The 23,985-nt window shown below is 44.6% G+C and overlaps 1 protein-coding gene across 3 annotated transcripts in view; it reads left to right on the top strand.

The window, feature by feature from the left end:
- Window positions 1–18,360: 18,360 nt before the first annotated feature.
- The window catches only part of snap25a (synaptosome associated protein 25a), a 40,760-nt gene continuing 35,135 nt past the window's right edge, over window positions 18,361–23,985 (top strand). The window contains exons 1-2 of one of the 3 annotated variants that reach the window (XM_079290647.1): window positions 18,429–18,456; window positions 20,372–20,447. The gene's annotated coding sequence lies outside the window, so the exon portion shown is untranslated. Of the gene's footprint in view, window positions 18,457–19,464; window positions 19,558–20,371; window positions 20,448–23,985 lie in introns of those variants that run through there. The other 2 variants (XM_079290646.1, XM_079290648.1) reach the window with 2 other exon arrangements.

The following is a 23,985-nucleotide window of genomic DNA, read 5'->3' as shown; positions in this document are numbered from 1 at the left end:
TTCATTTGCTGAACTTTATTAGACTAACTCTGCCGAAGCCTCATCACTTACATATGGAAGCTCATCAGGGAGGGGGAGGAATGAATACAGCAAGCAAAACCTGTTACAGCGTGCATGGGCTCTGATCATCTAAATATCTAAGAGCGTAATCACATCACACTTGCTCAGCGTGACTTGGTCAAATGGTCCAAGCAGTTAGTGGGCCCAGTTAGATGGACAGTCTGAGTGTTACAGGCTGTGACTGAATTAAACTGGGCGCAGACTACAGGGGGAAAGCTCCACTGTAAGTACATACTGCGGTTAGGAAGTTGGGTTGAAATCCTCCCCTGACTGCAGTGAGAACCGTGTGGAGCCTGTTAGAAGCTGCTGGCTCGCTCTTTCTGTCTTCATCTTCCACTGGAACATTCTTTACAGCGTGTGAAACACGCACTTAGACATGTGCTGCAGTCACACAACAGACACACGTTTACTCAACAAATGATCAACTCTCAGTGCAGCCAGACGCTCGTCCAGTTCAGTTTGATGCAAAACATCAAGCTGCCGGCAGAAAAAGAACTGCTCTCCGGCCAGATGCAGTTCCGTGTTGAAACCACTGTGTAGCGCTGTTTGGTCATTTTATCATCGCAGCGGGTTTGGTTGGTCATTGAGCTGCGAGAGGATGTAACTTGGAGGGAGCTCTGGTGTTTCTAGCACAGAAAGACATCAAAATGGCAGCCGTGTGCATTCACTCTTCTGATGTTAGCCACTCCGAGTGCTTTGAAAAGGGAAACGGCATTTCCCGTCTTAATGAAAAGAGCATACTGATGTCATTATAAGATGGTAAAGAATGTACAAAGTGTTATCTCTGCCTTGATGAGCAGACTACGTGAATGGCTTCAGGGCGGCTTTGTGTCCGGATCGTATAGTTAGTTGTTGGATGTCCACAGCAGGATTTATCTGAGGAAACAGACACGCTTTTCTGTGTTAAATGTCGCATTGACATCGCACACTCCCATCATCACCACCTCCACCAGCAGATCAAATTAGATTGCAGTGTCCTCGAGGTCCACGAGGACGCAGTTATATAATCAAATATAGGGATGGGGGGCTGTAACGGCTTTGAGGTTGGTAACACAGGGCCTGGATTGTTTAAATATACATCGTCACAACACCGGCGATGACAGGGATGTGAGGAGAGAGGCAGAGGAGGAGAGAGGAATGAGAGCACAGAGAGGAGGCAGAAGGAGGCACGCACATATGTGACGATAGACAGACAGGGAGAGAGAGAAACAGAGAGAAAACATCACTGGAGCCATTCACAACGAGGCGGGAGAGAGACGAGGGAAGGAGAGCACCGACGGCGCGGAGAGAGGAGGGGAGGAGGGGGATGGAGAGAGAGCGTCAGAGGGTGACTCAGAAGACGGGGGGGGGGGAGGAGTGGGCGGGAGGAGAAGATGAGGGCTTTTCTAGCACAATAAGTGGCACACAGGTTAGAGGGAGTAAACAAGGCTGCTGGCTTCTGATTGCCGGCCGTGACGCAGTGTGTCTGTCGGGGGCGTGGGCCCCAGCTTATGCGGTCCTGCAGTATGTGCGTGTCTATTTATGAAGAATATAGAGATACATGTGTGTCTGTTTACATGAGGAAATGCTCATCTTAGTCATGATGTGTCATTTAAGGGTCCATAACAGAGACCGCTATCAGCTGGCCTGTGTGAATACACTATGTGTGTAGAAGAGTGTGTGTGTGTGTGTGTGTGTGTGTGTGTGTGTGTGTGTGTGTGTGTGTGTGTGTGTGTGTGTGTGTGTGTGTGTGTGTGTGTGTGTGTGTGTGTGTGTGTGTGTGTGTGTGTGTGTGTGTAGGCTGGTGTGACTGTGCATTTGTATGTATGGGAGTTTACATTATTCAGGTTCCGCTGTGCCCTCAAGGGGAAATACGTATTATATGCGTCTGCGAGTGTGTGACTGGTAAAATGTTGAGCGTACCTGCGTGCTATTAGTGTATGTGATGTGCGTCTGAGCTCAGATCAGTGTGTGTTGCTGCCAGCAGCACTGCAGTCTCCCAGCTCTGGTCCTGCACCGCTTACTCAGCACTCCAAGCCTTCACTTCCCAACACAACTGGGACACACACACACACTCACTCAGTATATTTTCACTGTTTGTTTATCACATTTTAGTGTGTTATTTATACGATGGCGTGACTTACATTAAGTACGCATGAGCGTACAGATATGCATAGTGTATAGTCCAATAATTGCAGGCTGTATGTAAGCGAGCACACACAGATGGACACTGGACATCTCATACACAGGCATTCACATACACATACACTGAAACACACCGATGCAGTGGCAGTACTGTCTGTTTCAGTGATCGAACTACGTTAATGTGTAATCTGATGAGGCTTTGGCGATATGTCCGAAACGTTCTTTCCTGATATAGATCACATCATATCTCGATGACGATGTGTACCATAATATAGCATGTTTTCTGATCATTTAATAAATAAATAGTCTAAATAAAATAACTAAGAAATCCACAGACCTTGTTGTGAGCAGTTTCATGTAGCAACTATCGTTTGAATGAAAATAGTTTCTACATGAAACTGCTCACAACTAGATCTGTGGATTTAGGAACTTTAGTGGAAAATCATCAGATTTTTGGAGAAATATATCTCATTGTATGATTTCTTCACAATACAATTCCATTGACAGACGATACATTATCTCCCAGCCCTATTTCTTATGTGTTTCTAATATTTTACATGATATTTATTATTGCATATTATTAGTCTCCCTTCATTTTTGTAAAAGATATTAGAAACATCCTTGATTATAATGCCGTCCAGTTCAACACCACTGCAAACTGCAACCCTCAATATTTACCACATATGAACAGCCCTCAGGCAGTATCCGTCCAAACTGAACATTAATAAACATGAATACCTCCGTCTGGCTGAGCTGTTGTATCAGATAACAGCACATTGTACAGATGTACTTGGTAAAGCTGCCACTGAGCGTACTTGCTAATTCATCTTCTGCCGATCAATCACTCAAAACAAATTCATATTTTCAACTCGATTATAGACAGACATAACATGCATACTTTACATCGTACATAACGCTGAACATCAATAATGTAGATTCCGATATTACTCATATCAGTGGATACTCAGCACTGCAGTTGGAAAACTACCATGTGGTCAGTAGTCAGCTGTGTTACTTTAAATTCAATGAATTGAATTAATGATACAGCGTAACACAGCACACGTCCATTACGTAGACGTCAACTGACACTGACAAAATATATCCACAGTTTTAAGTTGAAAGAAAATCCATTTCCTGTAACTTCATGCTGAGATGGATCCAGTGCTCATGGTGTCTCTGTTTCCTCAAAGAGCCAACAGCTGTAAGCACAGGAGCAGGGCAACGGGAAGGCTGCGTCTGGAGAAACAGTGGCGCTGTTGCACAGCCCCTGGTTTAGCATTCATTATTGATGAGGGAGTCATGTTTCACACCAGCCTGACTGACTGTAACACAACAGGGCCTCATGTGTGTGTACTGGACGTGGGTGTAGGTGTTTGGTACCTGCACAGGTTTACTGAGCAAGCTAACGCATTTGTGTGTGTGTGTGTGTGTGTGTGTGTGTTGCAGTGATTCATCATTCATTAGTGCAGCCGTGGCAGCGCCATAGATCTATCCAGCTTTCCAAGCTACAGATTCCAATTTGCTGCAGGCCTGGGACTTTTAATATGAGGGGATTGATTTGAATTTCATCGTGAGACCAGTAACGCTGGGTGGTAAACAGAGGACCGGGTCTTGGCTCAGATATACACACGAAATCCTGGAGGGAAAAAAAGACAAAAAACGGATCAAATAAATATCTGGCCGGAGTGATTGCAGCTGCTGCAGCATTTTACTGACTTCCTTTGTTAAAGTGGAACGTAAAAATGTGTAAATTGCAAAAAGATTTTTACCAAAGAAATCTTGGGTAGATAGGAATCAAACCCACAAGTTAAGCTTAGAGTGAAACACATACCATTGTCAGCATAATGAAGACACATTAAGGGCAACTTCTGTATTTTTCAATCTATTTTCCCATGTTTGTTTGTCTAAATGACTAATACGGACAGCCGTTTTTAAATGGCTCCAGTATTGAGGGAGAACGGACTGCAATGTAATCACTCGGGGCAACTCTTCACAGTCAATGTTCTTCCACTAAACATGTTTGTTGTTGCCACCGACAGGCTGAGATTATTATTACCAGCGTCTGACACCAGGGGGAGAGGACCCTGCAGAGGAATACCACCTTTTTTCTTTACCTGTCACTTGATGTTTGTTATTGAATCATGTGACTTGGAAACATGAGTGAGAGTTGGAGAGAGGAGTACCGGTGTTCTCACAGTTTGTTGTGTTGAAGTACAGAAAGCGTAGCTTAGTGTTACCGAATATATTTTCAATTTCACGGCTTAATATCCAAATGATGTCGACAATTTGGATGTAATGCAAGATTACGTAATGAGGCTTCTCTGAGCGAACAGAAAGAACGGTATTATTAAGTATTCATATCAGTACCTAGATGTAAGTACTTGTACTTGCTCTGAGGAAAGGTTGTACGGTGCATCCGTAGCATTTCTAAAACGTTACGTACAAGCACAGTCCATTTAGCATGAGTGTGGATCAGTGTAAACGCAGCAAAAGATATGCGTTCAGACACGACTCCAAAGGACTGCTAATGTTGCTCTGTGTCTGCTGGATGTTCACCATACTTTATCAGGTCAACTTTATTGGCCAAAAAAAGTAAATCCAGAATCAGTTCATGCAGGTTTAATGTATTCTTCCCTTTTTATTAGCTGCCACTTGTTATTAACAGGCTTCCTATCGGGATCGATAAAGTCTTAAACTGGACAGAAATGGAGTAGCACACTATGTCTGCTTACATGGAATTTACAGTGTCAGCATAATTAACTAAAAAGTGCATTTTTAGCTCTTCAATTTTGAATTATTGTCAATGTGTTGAGATGCTCCCACAGCAGAGAAAGTTTCACAGCTTTCCATTTGGCTCTGTTTTATACTGCAGTATCATCTGCACCCTCCCCCAAACTGTCTCCCTCGGTCCTTCGGCTCAGTCTCTCCTTCTCTTTCACTCTCTCTCATTCTCACACACACACACACACACACACACACACACACACACACACACACACACACACACACACACACACACACACACACACACACACAGCCTGTTGATTAAGGCCTCCTCAGTGGCCTATCGCTCAGCAGTAGTTGGATTCATGAGCAAGAAGGACATTTTAATCAAACTTCAACCAGGAAACAGTCATAAAATATGGATGTTCTACTGTATATAAGGCATTGTCAGCAGGGCTTTCTGATGAGCTTATAAATAATACAGATGGATGCTCCGTAGAAGACGGGAACAGGCAGAGGACAGCTTTCAGAAGTCCTCCTGCCGCTCACACATCAACACATGGCTAGTGGCAACTTGTATCTTTCAGGATTAGTAGTAATTCTAACAATCATATTTAAATCTCCTCAGACTTTTCAGAACAGCATCCATTTTATTTTGATTAAGTTTAAAAAAAAGACAAAACACTGTGATGTACTTATTTTGTATGTGTTTTTGTCACGTGTGGTTATGTTTCTCAGTGGCATTATTTCCCTTTAAGCTATGTTAATAATTTGAGCAAAAAACTGTAGTTAGTAGATATAATAAAAGTGTTTAATAATTCATAATTAAGAATTCATAATTAGTCATAATCATAAGGGTTTTGGGAATGCATAATTAAGATAAACATAAAGTGATGTAGGATTAGTAGCTAAAAGACATGAAGCTTCTGCCAAGTTGCAGAAGTCTAGCTTATATACTGAAGGACTATCATAGAAGGGAGTAAGTCATAACTGACAGGATTTGAATGTGTTAGCTGCTCAGGGAGAGAGAGATGTGGAGATAGGAGTTTACAGAAGTGCGTAGGGAAATTGGCCAATAGCAATTGAGATAGACGGAAGGGGAGGAGTCGCGAACGAATATGTGGGAGGTTTGATTTAAGTCTTTTTCTCTCTCCCGTGAATGCTCTCAGAGGACGGACATGTTTTATACCTGAGGAGCTGAGTTGAGTTTTTTGCAAATGGGGTTTTATTGATTTAATATTTCATAGGAGTATGTACTCCAATGTTTAACTGTAATCGTACTTGCATCAGTGGAATTAAATTCCTTATAATTGTAAACCAGTCTTGGTAGATTTCTTATTGGAGCGTGTCGACTGCACAAAGCAGCCGGACACACGTGCTCCGGCCTTCTCTCTGTGGGGTGTGAGTTTCAGCCTCGACACACATCACATTTATCATTCCCTGTGTATTCTCTCACTGCATGCTAACGATGCTGCGTCCATACTTGCAGTTCGCTAAAGCCGGAAAAGCGAAATATGCAAAGACAAAAACAATTAACCCAAACCCCGAACGTCCCTGAATATCCATATGTTCCCGATGTTATCGTGTATGCCTGTGAAGATGGAAATATGCTGCAAGGTGAGGCGCAGTGGGTGAGGGTTTGTTCCCTGACAGCTTGTGGAGGATAACAAAGAGTTAAAGTGAGCAACAGGAGAGTGAGGCGACTAGGAAGGACGTTCTGCATGGGGGGGTTATGGTAGCTCAAGAGAGAGGAATGGACGTTTTTCAAGTCAGACACAACAGAAGGATAGGTGCGATTCAGCTGGAGTCAGAGTCGTGATTGTGTGTGTGTGTGTGTGTGTGTGCGCGTGTGATAGAGGGATACACCAGTGGGCAGAGTGGTGAAGGGGTGTTTTCTGAAAAATATGCCCGTCATCGCTGCGGCGGGAAATATCAAGCAGTGGGTAGGGGGTGACGGGGGAGGGGATACTGATTTCCTAAATGTAGGAGGGGTGGAAAGTGGGAGGTGGGAGTGGGTTGTTGTTGGGGCGGCGGCATGAGGAGCGAACGCAGCAGTGAGAGGAGAACAAAAAAAGAGGGGTGTTTTCCCAAAGCAGGGCAGCCACTGCAGAGCCTGAAGTTGAGATTTGTTGTACCGCCGCTGCACCACTGAATCGATGAGGAGAGGAGGGGAGAGGAGAGGAGAAAGGGGAGGCCGGTCGGGGTTGCTTCACTGCAGTGGAAGCTTTTTGTCCTCCCCCTCTTGCCTCACCTTGATAGACCCCATCTCTCCCTCTCTCCCTCTTCTCTGCTGTCCTTCTCACTGGAGTCTCATTTATCCATCTTTGCTTGGCTCTCTGTCTCTTTCTGTCCTTATCCTCATTTTCCTCCAGGCAGGACTCTGCTTCCTGATACCTGGCGCCTCGCTGTCCAAAACTAATCCGGCAAAACCCTCTGGGGAAGTTGTGTCTGGCTGTGCGCAGACGTCACAAGCTAGCCAAGGCCTACACTCTTCCTGATTAGCCACATCAGCATCTGCCAGTTGGTAACTTGGCACAATTGCACAAAACTTCAACTTGAGTTTATCTGCGAGGCAATTTAAAGGCGCATGGCGTGCATGTAGGGGGTGTCTTCAGGATGCACTGCTCCAATCTGTTGGATCACCTATACTAACCTAATATACAGGGTGTCGGGCCGATGCGACGTCAAATTTCAGCTAGTGCCCCAAAAGGACCAAAGGAGGAAGTCAGGTGACCTTGATATTACACCACTTCCTGCAGGTGCTTCAAATTGCCGTGGTAGGGGAGAGAAGGTTGGAAAGTGACATACACAGTTAGCTAACGTTGGCTAATGCTAGCTAAGTCACACAGCTACAATGCAGCTTTTAAGAACAAGATTTCAACATTTCGTACGTTTCTTTAAAAGGAGATTGTTTTAACAGATGACATAGATAGAGTGTTAGTTGACATTGACGTTACGTGTAATTAACCGAAGTGTAATAACGACGGCGGGGAACGAGATTTCCTAAAGTCTTGTCCTCACCGTGAGGTTGCTAGGCAACTAAATGAGACACAGTTGCAGTCTCTCTTTACCTTTAGAAATCATCTCCTCAGAAAGAGGTTCATAGATTTTAAATTTGGGGAAAAATTAAGCTTAGTTTTGGATCCCAAAATATTCCAGAAGGAAAATTCACATGTGTGCATCCTTACTTTCAGAGCTAATAGTCCCAGACCAGGATTGCAGCAGGTCACATCCCATGTGGGCCCTTATTCACAGTCCCTCTGATGATGAATAATCAGTGCTTTCCCATTGATGAGTCATGAAGAGCGACACATCTGTTAGAGCCATAATGACGTGAATCAAAACTGTGCTAATACTTGTTTAAAAACATCACAGAGTCACATTATGTTCCTGTCTTCCTTTTGATATACGAGTTTCCAATGTATTTCATATTTAGTCTGTGTTAATGTGTGTTTGATGTGTGTCTGTGTGTACAGCGTGAATGTATAGTTTATACAAATACTATTAATCCACTTGGTTAACAGAAGACTTACAGGCTGCGGTTTGTGTCCGGTACTTAAACTGTGTGTGTGTGTGTGTGTGTGTGTGTGTGTGTGTGTGTTTCAGCGTGCATGGTTTGAACCACAGAGAGAGGGAGAGAGAGACACAGACAGTAAACTAGGATGAGAGAGAGAGAGAGAGAGAGAGAGAGAGAGGGAGGCTGATAGAAGGGAGCAGGAAACCAGACCAAACATGGGCACAGGTGACGCACAGAGGATACCCAGTTTCCATAGCAACAGGCAGGTGCAAGACACTGGGAGCTCATCTCGCTTTCGATCTGCTGAGGTGAAACATTTGCATTCCCAATACACACACACACAAACATAAACACACACACACTTACATAAGAACAGAGCTGTGTGCGTAATCTTAAGTGAATACACACACACACACACACACACACTCACGTGTTAATTAAGAACCACACTGAGGGATAGTACATGGTGAGAAGCATGCTGAGCACATTACAAAAGCAGAGCGTGTGTCATGATAGACACATACCGTATATGTGAACATGGTGCCAGTAAGATGTGATTGGCCAACCAGGACCCCGACCTTACTGAACACACACACACACACACACTGGGAAACGCCTGACACATCGGAGATACAGGGGGATGGGCGGAGGATGAAAGGGAGTTGAGAAGAAGAGGAGACGAATGAGCCAGGAGAGTGAGATTAAAGGGGGTGTGGAGCTAGGGGAAAGGAGTGTTGATCCATACCCTGGGGGTGAAATACATGATGAAGAGGAGGAGATTGCATGGCACCTTTAAAGAAAGTGAAAAGAACTAATCTACCAGTGTACGTCCACGCTAGCAGCTCTGTGCGTCTCTATTTAGCCACCGCATTGCTTCGAGCTAAATGCTAACATCATACCGCTAATATGCTCACGATGACAATGCAAGCACACTTATGTTAGCAGGTATGATGTTTACCATGTTCACCAGCTTATTGAGAGTGTTAGCATGCTAACAATAACTAATTAGGACCAAAACAACCAAACTGCTGAGGCTGATGGGAATGTTTCTCTTCAGGCAGCTGGTTATAAACTGTTACTCAAGTCACTCAGGAAGTAGTCGTAGTAGTTAATGACCTTTTACTTATTTCTCCTTTAAAAGGTAATAATATTGCTTTACCTAAAACTTTGTATCAGAAGCAATTAGTTACTCGTTCACCAAAGTTCCATCGTGGTGGAGCGACCATCCCTAGAGCTGGAAACCAATTGATACAGAAGGGGAAGGACAGAGGAGATGGTATTTATTGCGAGAAAACATGAAGCCATTTATTTCTAACGCAGTGCAATATTCTCTAGTTACCATGACAAAGACAGACACGTCTTCATTAGCCTGCCTTGATACAGAGCTCGTTGCATTTCAATCAGGAGAGACTTGTTTCATAAGTTTAACAATGATTTATTATACAAGAGTCAAATGTGAAAAAGTGCAAAGTCTTTGGCGATTGGACTCCATCCTGAAGTAATATCAGCGAGGGTAGGGATACTGAGGTCCAACAGGCCTAATCCCCCCTTGGAGTCCAGACACTGGTGGTGGTGATGACAGGAGTCGCTGCTATCTGATGATGAATCAGGAGCACGACTGTGATGCTGACTGGAGGCGACTGGGGTGGAGGAGGGTTGCATCTGCTTAGCTGAAATGACAATTGACAGCAGCAGAGAGGAGAACACTATTTAAAGATTGACAGCCACGATATGATTGGCTTGAGGACCCGGTGTGCCGAATCTGGTTGGTTACTTAAAAGTGCACGCCCCCAATCAGCTGATAGAGTACTTACAAGGAGAGGAGAGACAGCGATTACTAGTGAGTGTCTTCCTGATTGAACTTGCGCTTGAGCTACATTTCTCTGCTCACTTTGCACTTCAACTCTAGTCATGTAGCAGGGCAACCTCAGCTGGTCAAACATTCACACACACACATTTCTATGCAATTTCACATCATGCACATATGGGAGATTGAGAGTACGCACATTTTGAGTTCAGTCGGCCGTAATGTGCCACTTCCTGTGAGCTAGCCAGGAGGGACGTTAGATTCTGGGCCAGTGCACACTCGCAACTTCTCCTCTGTACGTTTCCTTTGTCTCCCCTGTTCTCTCTCTGCATTATTGGCTTGTGGTACTTTGTGTGCCACATAAAGTGTTTGTGTGTTTTTATACTATTAGAGCAGGATACTTAATAACTTACATAACCTTATGTTGCATCATGTGCTGCTCTGTTTTTTCAGCTTTGTCTGACCGCTTCTCCACCGCTCCATCCTGCTCTAGTTTAGTCTCTTCTGCTCTTTGCTCTTTTTTTGATTATTTACAAAAACAGACAAAGAGAAAAGAAAAGATGGATGAAAGGGAAATCAAGACGTAGCGAAGAAAGTAAGTAAGGAAAAAAGGAAACCAGAAGGACAAAATCAGAAAAGACCAGGAGAAAGGAGGCCATTGAGGTGAAGAGCTGCGGGTCGTTGTGGATCGATTCTCCCTCTGACAACCATCCTCACCATCAGGGGCGGACTGGGGGAAAAAAGTGGCCCGGGAGTTTACTGTCAGACCGGCCCACTCAATGCATCGCACGTATCGATGTCAGTGGCCTACTTGGAAAAATACCCATACACTTAACATTATTTTCGATGATTACAAAGAAATTACATCATATATGTTTTTTTTTATAACATTTGGATCCACCAATTTGCCTGGATGGACACATTGAATAAAATAATACTCCAAGGTAGTAGTTTGCTCGATGAATATGCTGAACTTTGGGCTAGTATCAGATGGTTATACGTATAACTACAGAGCCTTAAGGAATGAATGTCAGCAGAGAAAGACCACACAATAAAGAAACTGGAATCAGAGGGTAGAATTAGTTTGAACTATATTGAAATGAACAGAACATACGATGGGGTGTGAACATCAGTGGTATCAGTAGTGTTGCATGCTGGGTGTGTGATTGTGTGTGTGTGTGTGTAGGGGTGTTGAAGGTGCATAACAAAACAATAAGTTAAGTAACAGAACCTAAACTAACTCTGCCAGCCCAGGTGCATTATAGTCACATAGTAATAAAAAACAATATCAGTATACTCATGTGTTATTATTACCTCACTACACGAGTAGTTTTTGCAGCAGCTCACTCTTTTCTGCAACACCGTCTATGATTTTCTCACTGTCCAGCATCTGCAAAACATCTGTCTGAGTAGCCATCAACATAAAAGCCTCCAGGTGCTGTTGAGAGCAGGTTAACTTAAACATTATTTGACATAAATTATTAGAAATGATAAGATTGCCCTCTTTACAACTACCACCATGGATAGCTTGCTCATCGATTGTAAGCAAGTAACTACGGCTAACATGTTAAATTAAATAATCTCGATGATGCGAACAGCGCCAGCTTGCTTATTTGACCAGATCATAACGGTCTCAATTTTGGACATTTATCATTTATCTAGCTAACGTTAGCTAGGCTAGCTTGTAGCCGAACACTACCTCATCTGTGAAAAGCAAGCTAACATTGGCCAAGTCAATGCCACAACTTACCATCATAACACTGTCACCAGTCGGTGGTTTCCCAAATAAGTCAGAGATTTTTAAATATTTTGATGCACCTTCCTCCAGATATCTCTTCTTTTTCTCCCTGAGCTTTTCAGCTCCACCTTTAAAGGATTTACGTTTTGGTACCGGTGCCATGCTGCTAGCTCACACTCAAAACGGCTTGTCTCCGAGCGAGTGACGCAAGCTGCAGATACATGAATCCGTGACGGGACGCTACGTCAATAACTGACAACGCATAGTCAAATCAACGTAATTAACACAATGACAGCCACAAAGTCATAAGAACCAGTCACATATATTCATATGACAACAAAGCACATCAATCCAGCAGACCTGCAGCGGATCCACGCATTCCACCACACAAGAGCACGAGCCATCAAATATTATTCATAAAAACGTTACTGCAGATGTAAAAAAACAAACGCAGTTTGTCACTTACCAAATTCTTTGTTGACAAAGAATTTAATCCCAGTACATCGTTTCAGTTCCAGTAAGAAGTCCTTCTCGATTCATGGTCGCCGTGACAGTAAAGCCGCCCCTGTATTTCGCCGGTCTATGGCGGCCATTCGCACCTGCGCCGGCCCCGCCCCGACCGTCGCCCGGCACGAGCGCACGGCGCTGACCGCGGTTATGGAGAAAAGTTTTTAAAAGCACCGTAGTGTCCAGCCGTGCTATGGCGTCTCAGATCGCGAGGAGTAGTATAATGTCAGTCTATACTGTTGATACAGTTTTCACTGATTATTGACTTTCGGTATTAGAGTCAATTGAACGTGTTCTGTGAAGCATATAATATAGTCGGGCCGGCGATGTCAGAGACCGGCCCAAACCCCGTCGGCCTACCGGGGATTCCCCCGGTATCCCCGATGGCCAGTCCGCCCCTGCTCACCATCGGATAGCAGACCTTCAGACCCACACTCATCAATGTCGCCACTCTCTCCCGATCTATCAATACCGTAATGATCAGATGCTACAGCGCTCTCCCCAGTGGGCTGGATGAGACTGAAAGCTATTCTTCTGATGTGCGTTCACAGTTCAGCGCTTCTGTAAGAACAAAACAACTCAACAGGCCTGCAGAGATCAAACACACACTCCTCACAGATCATTTTTGCGCTAATACATGGCAATAATCAGGGATGCAAATTTGACTCATGTGTTGTACTTAAATATACTTGTATTTCGTTGTATTTCAATGTTATGCTACTTTAAGCTTGTACTCCACTACATTTCAAAGGTGGCTACAGTAGTTTATTCATTGACACAAAATGAAAGTTCCATGTTGTAACTTTAGCTACTTTGTATTTTGCTGGCTACAGTAGTTTATTTTAGTTATTATTTAATAGGCTAATCAAATAACTAAATCTGTTAAATATGTGTAGTGGAGTATGTGGTACAATATTTCCTACTGAAATGGAGTAACGTGTATATATAAAGAAACATAAAATAGAACTTAATTTAAGTAAAAGTACCTCAAACTTGTACTTTAGTGCAGTACTTGAGTTAATCATCTTTAGTTTCCTGACAAGAAAAGAAGGTAAGATACATTTAAATGCACTATTTTATGCATTTATGATTAAGCCCTGATGAATACACACAATACAATACAATTGGACACGGCAGCAGAATCATACGAGATGCAGTGTCGTGACAAGCCCTCCTAGGACTGATGAGAACGAGGGCTAATGATGTGTTTGCTACGATGACTAAGGACAGATTTTTTAGGGAGAGAGAGAGATTCTCGTGCTGAGTCATAGCCGGGCTGCTGCTGCTGCAGCACCCTCCCCCACATCCAACCACACAGCCTGGCTAACTGGCTTTTCATCCCTCCTCTTGCCTCTTGCTCTCCTCATGCACACACACATTTAGACACACAAGTTCCCGCTCTGTACATCCCATGGAGTGTGTTCCACCTCTGCATCTCCTCATCGGTAATGTCAGACGTCAGCCAGTTCTGTCCTCTCCGGATCTTTCACACCTCTTAGTCTGTATTCAGCCCGTGCCTATTGTTGTTCGCCTCGTCACTCTTTCACAGCTCCTTTCCCTCAGCCTCCCACCTTCCCCTGAGAAGTTTAATTTAGAATGAAATCAGTCAGAGAGGGAGAGTGAGATCAGAGTGCACAGGTTTGATAATGCCGTGGCTAATCTTCTCCTCCACTTGCTGTGTTTTGCTCTTTGACCGTGAGACGAAGCGCCGCTGAAGCCAAGCTCTCTCTTCGCCGAGTTCCCCAGACACTTCACACACATGCACACGCACCCTCCCTGCAAATACCACTCCCACTTCAAAGGCCTCTTCTGAAAAGTTAGTCATTCTCTTTAATCCCAGCGAGAAGCGAAAAAACAGCAAGCTTTAATGGATGGAAAGAAAATGAGAAGCAAAGACGGGATGAGTTTCATTCTCTCAGTTTATCGGTTCTCTTCTGAATAAAAAAATACATCTCCCCATCTTAAGGCGTTATATTATATTCACATGCTAAGTGACGAACTCACTCCTCAATCCGCCTAAATCCAGAACTAAGAACCTGCAGTTTTTAGACTTTATCAAATTGTTCAATCTGAAGCTGCTCTGCGGAGGATAAAATGTGACCGATAAGCAGCAGCAGCAGTGCCAGGGGGACGTTTCCTGCTATAAGCTGACAATGGTTCAGTCTTCTGATAACCCTGTTCGACATGAACATTATATTAATTTAAAATCCTCACAGTATTAATAGAGTAGTATAATAATAGGAGTAATATTCTCTCACTGATCTGGTAGAAAGAGAATTTGTTTTGGGTGTCATTGCAAGACATTTAGTATTTTATAACAAGATATTAACTATAAAACCAACCTAGATGACATGACATCTGGCATGAATGTAAAGAAATCATGCATGGCCCCGACCGTGGCTCTGAAGTATCACACAGACAGATAACACAATACTGTGTATGGAGTGGTCTCGTGTGACGTCACAGTTTAGCTGTCGGCCATGTTGGAGTACACACAAAGCCACTGGCATGCACGGCTGAGTCGCATAACCTATCGGTGGTGAACTTTTGTGCTGTCTTTGGTTGTGGCAGCAGAGCTGATAGAGACAAGAAATCATTCTTTCGTTTGCCAGCGGTCATTACACATCAAGGAGATGACACGAAGGAGCTATCCAAGCGACGTCGCGAGAAATGGCTGTCACGCATCTCTCGAGATATAAAGGATGGAATTTGGCGTACACTAGAGTATGTGCGGATCACTTTATAAGTGGTCAGTGATTTTATTTACTAATTCGTTTGTGAACAGTATTTAATAAAGGAAATATAAATTAAACTTTGACATGAGAAGGTTACCGAAGCTTCATCGGCCCGTGACAGCAGTCGGTACCAGAGACGTGTCGAGCGTGTACAACAGGCGAAACACAGAGATGCAGCCTCAGCATTGCTTGATATGAGTTTAACGTCAGATCATATATATATACACACACCGATGGATGAAGTTAGGGGTTAGTTTAAAGTTAATTCCTACACACACGCACACAATGACGTGCATGTACAATGTAAACAAACACACGTGTCTGTTTGCGCTGAGTAAACATTGAATATTGCTAAATATCTGACCAGATCTGTATATATTTACTCTTCCAATGACGAGATGAGAATTCTCGACGACCGTTGCTTTGACGTGTCGGACCCATCCACTGACAAACTGATTATAAGCGTCGAGCCCTTTGTAGCACGCCAACTCGTCTTTTGTGTAGGACTGGGGGTGTTCACGAGCTACGCGTAGATGTTGGCGTAGTTTACCGATGGAAGATAAGTAGGATCGGCACTGAAACCATCTGCACTCATCGTATAGGGATCCAAGTTACCAATAACCTTCAATTTGGCCAGGTAGCGAACCTTTGATGCACTATCCAGTGATTCAAAGTATGGTATTTTCGCCGCACTTCCTTGTTTACTCGCCGCCATGTAGGATCTGTATGTACTCCAACATGGCCGACCGACCTCGTAACTAAGGAGATCGTGACGTCGGTGAGACCACTCCATTGAGACATTCACGGCGCTGTCCGGGGTGCTGAAAGAGCAGATCGCTTTGTAATTGGGACCTTTTTCTCTGAGTTCCACCCTTCTGCAAGTTTCATCTCGGATTCTCGAACTATATAGCCAGTGGAGGTGTAAAATAAATACAGAACCAATAGAGTCGCTCATGGAGCAGTTCGATAGTTGTGACTGAATGAAACAAACCAGGTCTGTCCCCTTTGTTATAAATTAAAAAGTCCTCTACTTCAGGAGTCAATTATGTGGAAAAAATAGGCAAATGCACACTGAATACAACTATTAAAACAGTTGAACAACAAAACAACTGATCTGGTTGCTTTACAGATTTCTCTAGCCATGCTAGCGGCATGGCTCTATGGTAATATCGTTTGTCCAAAACTTTGGTCTACTCTAGACTGATATGGAGGGATGGACTTTCCATGGAATTTGGTACAAACATTGATGGTGCCCCAACTGATGAACTCAAGTGACTCTGGTGATCCCCTGACCTTTCCTCCAGCAACATTTGTGGTTTTGATTCAGATAGCTCAACAAGTATTGGATGGATTGTCAGGAAATGAGTACCATCCAGATTAGGATGCTGACGTTACCATTCAGTTCAAAGCATCACTGTGCTTCACTGGAAACTTAATGCAAACCATGAACTGTACCCTAAAAGTTCTTAGTACCGTTTAAATGAATGAAAGCAAGTGACTGGAAAGATCAACTAAGGGTTAAAGTCATAAAGCTCTGGGCATCCAGCAAAAGTCACCACAATGAGGAATAAAATGCTAACGACGTCAGGTGGGTTTGGGACGCTCCTGTGAAAACGTGCGGCGCATTGAGTGTAAAAACGCTTGGCGCTCAACACAAAAGCAGAGCGCAAGTACAAGACGCTGCCCTAGACTGCCCTGTTAGTTTCATTCCCTTAACGAGTTTCCTTTAATCAAAGTGTTACTCCAAAGGTAAGAGTGTTTCCTGAACACTAGAGAGTGACACTGACCATTTTTGTTTCTCCTGTGATTGCTATTTTTTCCCCTCATCAACCATATCAAACCTACATACACATTGCCAGTCATACTAGGGTTGTACGTGTGAGCTAATATGATATTCATTCTCTAATTTGGACCAATTACTCTTTAAATGACGTAATATTGATATTATTGGACGCGTTGACAACCCTGGACCTGCCTCGGGAACCCTTAGAGGCCTTGAAAGCCTCTCTACTCCTGATCCATGGGTCTGCCTGCAAACAGAACTATACACCTCCGCTTCCACCCATTCCTGATTTGGTTTGTTATACTCCTGTTATATTATTGAATCAAGGACCTGTAGATTCATTCTCCTCAATTTGTCTACACGCACGCACATCTGAGCCCCTCTCCATGCATACCTGGAGTCAGTACACACACACACACACACACACACACACACACACACACACACACACACACACTCCCGCCTCTCTTTTCTTCTCCTCTGGCTCTCCTCTCCAAATGGATTTTTCATGCAGAGTTATCATTATGATTAATTTAGGAGACAGGTTCACTTCAGAGCAATTGAAGACACATTTGTTACAGTGCCGAGTGGAGACAGCGGCTGGAGGAGAAGGGGGGGGGGGGGGGGGGGGGCGCTGAGTCCACAGACGATTCAACATGCGGGGGAAACATCATTCTGCTTGTTTCTCACAAACACAAACCTCCAGTGGTGTGGCCAGTGGTCACATGAAGTGAGAGAGAAAACACATGTCTCTGTGTAAATGCCAGTGGATGGCTGCCACGCAGAACATGAGACACTAATATTTCAATCAGGAGAGACAAGACAGGTGAAGAATTGTTTGTTAATAACAGATATGTGGTGATAAAGTCTTGACAGATTCTTTGGCTCTTGGACTCTACAGGGCCATTTGTAATGGAATACCACCGATTAGGTTGGAAAAGCTCAAATGAATATCCTGTGTGAAATGACAGGTACGAAGCATGGATAACCCAGCAGCTCTGCCTTAATGTATAAAATAACTAATCCTTATGGGATTGAATCTATAGCTGTGGCGGGAAAATGTACAACACTGACACGTGCTGATGCCCCATTATAACAACAGCAGTTTATGAAGTCTCCCTCCTTCTTCTGACAGATATCTATTAAAAGCTGCCTGCTGCTGCTGACGTCAGAAGTGTCCGCCATCTTTGACGAGAGCTGCACTGCTTACCCCCCCCCCCCCCCCCCCCCCCCCCCCCCCCCCATTGAACAAGAAGTGAGGAGGAATCATCCGACGCACAGTGCCTTTGCAGCATCCCGGTCCTATACAGCGCGAGAGAGAGAGAGAGAGAGAGAGAGAGAGAGAGAGAGAGAGAGAGAGAGAGAGAGAGAGAGAGAGAGGGAGAGGCTGGTATCGTTCGCTATTGATACACGCAGACATTTCCTCCCATACTGTCTGCGGAGCACCAACAACAGGCTCAGGTAAGACTGGAGACAGTTTTTTCCCCTTCTCGTTTGTCTCATGCAGGTTGAGGTTTAGTGCGCTGAGGTTTTGTTATCCGTGAAACGCAATTGTCGGACGTGTGGTTAGCGCCAGAACGGTGGCGATGCGTTAGCCTGCGTGGTTTGAAGGGGGAGATATGACAGGTAATTTGCAGCATTGTTCAGTGGGAAGAGAAGGGGTGAATGACGGGGAAGAGGAAGAGGAAGCGGAGAAGGCAATGCGTGACCTCCCCGGGTGATAAATCTCAAGCACGCGGTGGATTGCTGAGAGCGCGGATGCGGTGCGCTATAATGCATATATTTCCACTGTGGGCGTTTTCAACTTTTCAGCACCCGGGTCAGCGCTAGAGCAGGGGGAAAACCCCACACCGGGGAGGAGGCTGACGTGAACGTCTCAGCAGCTCGATGTCGTGTCTGAATCACCGCATCGTGAAGGAGGCTCGGCCAAAAGCTTTTCTCCCAGACATTTGTTTTTGGTGTCGTGGCTGACTGAGAACCTCGTATCCCACCTCAAAGCTGATAGACGCAGCAGGGAGACCGCTGATGCCGCAGCAAGATGGTGAACAAACATCTGTCGAGCTTTTTTTTCATGCAGTGTCTTTGCATCACAAACCCGTGTTACATTTATGTGACCGAGGCAGGGGCGGACTGGCCATCGGGGATACCGGGGGAATCCCCGGTAGGCCGACGGGGTTTGGGCCGGTCTCTGACATCGCCGGCCCGACTATATTATATGCTTCACAGAACACGTTCAATTGACTCTAATACCGAAAGTCAATAATCAGTGAAAACTGTATCAACAGTATAGACTGACATTATACTACTCCTCGCGATCTGAGACGCCATAGCACGGCTGGACACTACGGTGCTTTTAAAAACTTTTCTCCATAACCGCGGTCAGCGCCGTGCGCTCGTGCCGGGCGACGGTCGGGGCGGGGCCGGCGCAGGTGCGAATGGCCGCCATAGACCGGCGAAATACAGGGGCGGCTTTACTGTCACGGCGACCATGAATCGAGAAGGACTTCTTACTGGAACTGAAACGATGTACTGGGATTAAATTCTTTGTCAACAAAGAATTTGGTAAGTGACAAACTGCGTTTGTTTTTTTACATCTGCAGTAACGTTTTTATGAATAATATTTGATGGCTCGTGCTCTTGTGTGGTGGAATGCGTGGATCCGCTGCAGGTCTGCTGGATTGATGTGCTTTGTTGTCATATGAATATATGTGACTGGTTCTTATGACTTTGTGGCTGTCATTGTGTTAATTACGTTGATTTGACTATGCGTTGTCAGTTATTGACGTAGCGTCCCGTCACGGATTCATGTATCTGCAGCTTGCGTCACTCGCTCGGAGACAAGCCGTTTTGAGTGTGAGCTAGCAGCATGGCACCGGTACCAAAACGTAAATCCTTTAAAGGTGGAGCTGAAAAGCTCAGGGAGAAAAAGAAGAGATATCTGGAGGAAGGTGCATCAAAATATTTAAAAATCTCTGACTTATTTGGGAAACCACCGACTGGTGACAGTGTTATGATGGTAAGTTGTGGCATTGACTTGGCCAATGTTAGCTTGCTTTTCACAGATGAGGTAGTGTTCGGCTACAAGCTAGCCTAGCTAACGTTAGCTAGATAAATGATAAATGTCCAAAATTGAGACCGTTATGATCTGGTCAAATAAGCAAGCTGGCGCTGTTCGCATCATCGAGATTATTTAATTTAACATGTTAGCCGTAGTTACTTGCTTACAATCGATGAGCAAGCTATCCATGGTGGTAGTTGTAAAGAGGGCAATCTTATCATTTCTAATAATTTATGTCAAATAATGTTTAAGTTAACCTGCTCTCAACAGCACCTGGAGGCTTTTATGTTGATGGCTACTCAGACAGATGTTTTGCAGATGCTGGACAGTGAGAAAATCATAGACGGTGTTGCAGAAAAGAGTGAGCTGCTGCAAAAACTACTCGTGTAGTGAGGTAATAATAACACATGAGTATACTGATATTGTTTTTTATTACTATGTGACTATAATGCACCTGGGCTGGCAGAGTTAGTTTAGGTTCTGTTACTTAACTTATTGTTTTGTTATGCACCTTCAACACCCCTACACACACACACACACAATCACACACCCAGCATGCAACACTACTGATACCACTGATGTTCACACCCCATCGTATGTTCTGTTCATTTCAATATAGTTCAAACTAATTCTACCCTCTGATTCCAGTTTCTTTATTGTGTGGTCTTTCTCTGCTGACATTCATTCCTTAAGGCTCTGTAGTTATACGTATAACCATCTGATACTAGCCCAAAGTTCAGCATATTCATCGAGCAAACTACTACCTTGGAGTATTATTTTATTCAATGTGTCCATCCAGGCAAATTGGTGGATCCAAATGTTATAAAAAAAAACATATATGATGTAATTTCTTTGTAATCATCGAAAATAATGTTAAGTGTATGGGTATTTTTCCAAGTAGGCCACTGACATCGATACGTGCGATGCATTGAGTGGGCCGGTCTGACAGTAAACTCCCGGGCCACTTTTTTCCCCCAGTCCGCCCCTGGACCGAGGCATGGGGGGAACTCGAAACTATGTCCTGCTGGTATAACGGTGGGGAGGGTGGGGGGCTGGGAGGGGGGTTCATGCAAGTAATGGGGGAGAAGCGCGCCGGGGAGGACCGCGGTGAAACCCGCACTATGCCCCCCCCCCTCATCTCAGCATCCATTCATCCAGCGCACACGCACATCGCCCCGCACGCGCTCTGTCTGTCAATCACGCACGGTGTATAATAAAGGCTTGGTGCTAATTTGGTGCCAGAGCCCCCACATGGGCTCAGGTGTGTACATCAGTTTTGGCATACACACTACATATAAAGCTATGGCACGAGGAGGCGATGCTATTGCTTCCAAATTAGACCCTATTAGCCATATGTCTAAGGCATGGAGGCCTCTCCCTGCGTCATTTGCTGTGTTATGTGTCTTAATTTTCAAATTCCAAACTGAAAACATGTAAATTGGGAAAAAAAACGTAGTTCAGGTAAGGATGTCTTGGTGAGAAACAAGTGTTTAGAGTGTCGGATTGACGCCCCTGCTGCCCATACCACGGCTGCAGCGACAGGCAACCCGAGCCCTGTGATGCAGAGATAAGAGGCGATCGATGGACATCCCGAGGTTCGACGATGCGGCAGACTCGGCTGTTGAAGTCCTGTTGATCTGTGTCGCACCTGGGATTAATTAATATGACCATACGTGGGCGGTAGGCTGGCTGATGGTCACCGACTGATGCTGCTGTCACCTGAGGATTGATTGGAATTCATGCAGCGAGCACTCTGACATGGAGATTACATGAACCGAAAGATGCCCTCACATTCCACTGCTGAGTTTGTGGTGATTTGTTTAACACCTTAGAATAGCAAACACACACACATACACACACACACACACACACACACACACACACACACACAAGTTAACTTCATAAAGGAAGAACAGCCTCCAGGCTGTGGACACTGACAGCTCGTGACAATGGCAGATTCTAGCCTACAGTATATATATATATATAGAGAGAGAGAGAGAGCACTGTACAGCCCCCCAAGGATGCTCCAGTTGCCATGACTATACCATGTCCCATGTCGCGTTATGCGGCTTGCACTGTTTGGACTGCAGAGAGAGAGAGAGAGAGGGGGAGAGACAGAAAACAGGGAGGGGGTGGGGGTGGTGGTGGGGGTAGTGGTGGTGTGGGTGTGTGTGTGTGTGTGTGGGGGGGGGGGGTCAGGCCTATACTGCACTACACAGTGAAGGCGCCGCGCTCTCCGGATAAATGGTGACTCACGACACCATCGGCGTGCGCTGATTGTTTCTCAGAAGCAACCCGGCCATTGTTCATTTCACTCGGGCTCTTCCACGGCTGCCTGTATTGCGCCGCTCTGAAATGGAGCCAAAGCCTCGAGTGTGATCGATGCCGGCGAACACCGAACCAGGCCGGCTGGCTGCGCAGTGCGTGTTTTGGTGCGGGTCTCATTTGTTTCCTGTATCTCGCAGCTCCTTTTTCTTCATTGATGTTTTCTGATTCAGGCTCTTACGCTTTAAACTTCAAGGGCAGAGCAGCATGAGTCTATCTGGAGTTTTGATGGTTTGAAAGGTCCTTAACAGGCCCAACCACTCACCTCAAGTGAACATATGCATAAGCAACTCCACACATTGCCCTCATACTACAGCCACATTAACCCTCTGAGACAGACGTCTACAAACAGTCGGAGGGATTTCTACTATTCTTGTGAAGTCTTGGTGTTTGTCGGCCTTCACATATCAAACAACCTCAGCATCGTTTCATGTTTCACACTAGAAGTCTTTTATTATACATAACTAATCTTGGGAGCACACGTCATGCTTCACAACAAGCTGTTTACATTCTAGAACTGGAGATATGAACCAGCTGGACCTGCTCAAAGAGAAGCATCTGTGATTCTTTGCTGGAGGGCATTTTTAAAGTGCCCATGAGCAAAGAACTAGACCACTAGTCCTCTTTTTTTGTGAACTAAAAGCTCCACAGCAGTTGTCACAGTGCAGTTCAGCTTTTATCTGCATGATGAAACAAAGTCATCCCGGTGGATTCAGCAGAGCTCGTTCTGCTGCTGTCGCATTAGTGACTGTGAGTTACTACCCTGTGGTGGTGAAGTACGCTGTTTCTTTCTCCCGTTTCCTGAACCGCGGCGCCCGTTCTCGGTTCATAGTTCAGAGCCCGAGGAGACATGGCTACTCTGCCTGAGCAGGGATCGTGTGTGCTTCTTGGAGACATCACATCGGGTCCTCTATTTGTTTTCAGGATATTGTATTGTCACCATACCCTAGAAAAGATCACAGTATTTACCTTTGTTTTTGACTTAACCAGGTGGTCAGCTTTTCATCACAATAAGAAATATATATATCAACTTTAGCTACGTAATATGATATTTTACAGACGTCAAATCTTTGAAAGGAAATTTGAAATAGTGTAAACTTCAAACAGAGGAGACAGAAACACATGGAGGTGATATACATCTTCTGACAAAGGACTAAACAAGTTAACGCAACACTGCATTTCTAACAGGAAACGTTTGACATTTTGGGAAATAAGCTGAGTGACTTTTTGCCAAGAGTTAGATGAGAAGATAGATTCCACTTTTACATCTGTTTGTTAAATGTGAAGCTCCAACCGGCAGCTGGTTAGCTTAGCTTAGCATAAAGACCGGAAACAGTGGAGAATAGCAAGCCATGCTCCATCCAAAGGCAACAGAATCCAAACAACAGCAGATGAAACAAACAAGGCGGTTGTTTTCTAATAACTGTTTCCCGTCTGTAAGCTAAGCTAAAGGGCTAATGCTAGCTTCATGTTTAACATGCAGACATGAGAGTCCTCATCGATCTTCTCATCTCCCTAGATTTGTAAATGAGATTAGATTCAACTGTATTGTCATTGCCCAGAGTACAGGTGCTGAGACAACAACATGGAGTTCAAACTCTTTGCAA

This window comes from Melanostigma gelatinosum (genome assembly GCF_949748355.1).
Source record: "Melanostigma gelatinosum genome assembly, chromosome: 19".
Classification (NCBI taxonomy): domain Eukaryota; kingdom Metazoa; phylum Chordata; class Actinopteri; order Perciformes; family Zoarcidae; genus Melanostigma; species Melanostigma gelatinosum.
The sequence above is the reverse complement of the archived record's forward strand: the minus strand, read 5'-3'. Positions and strand labels throughout refer to the sequence as shown.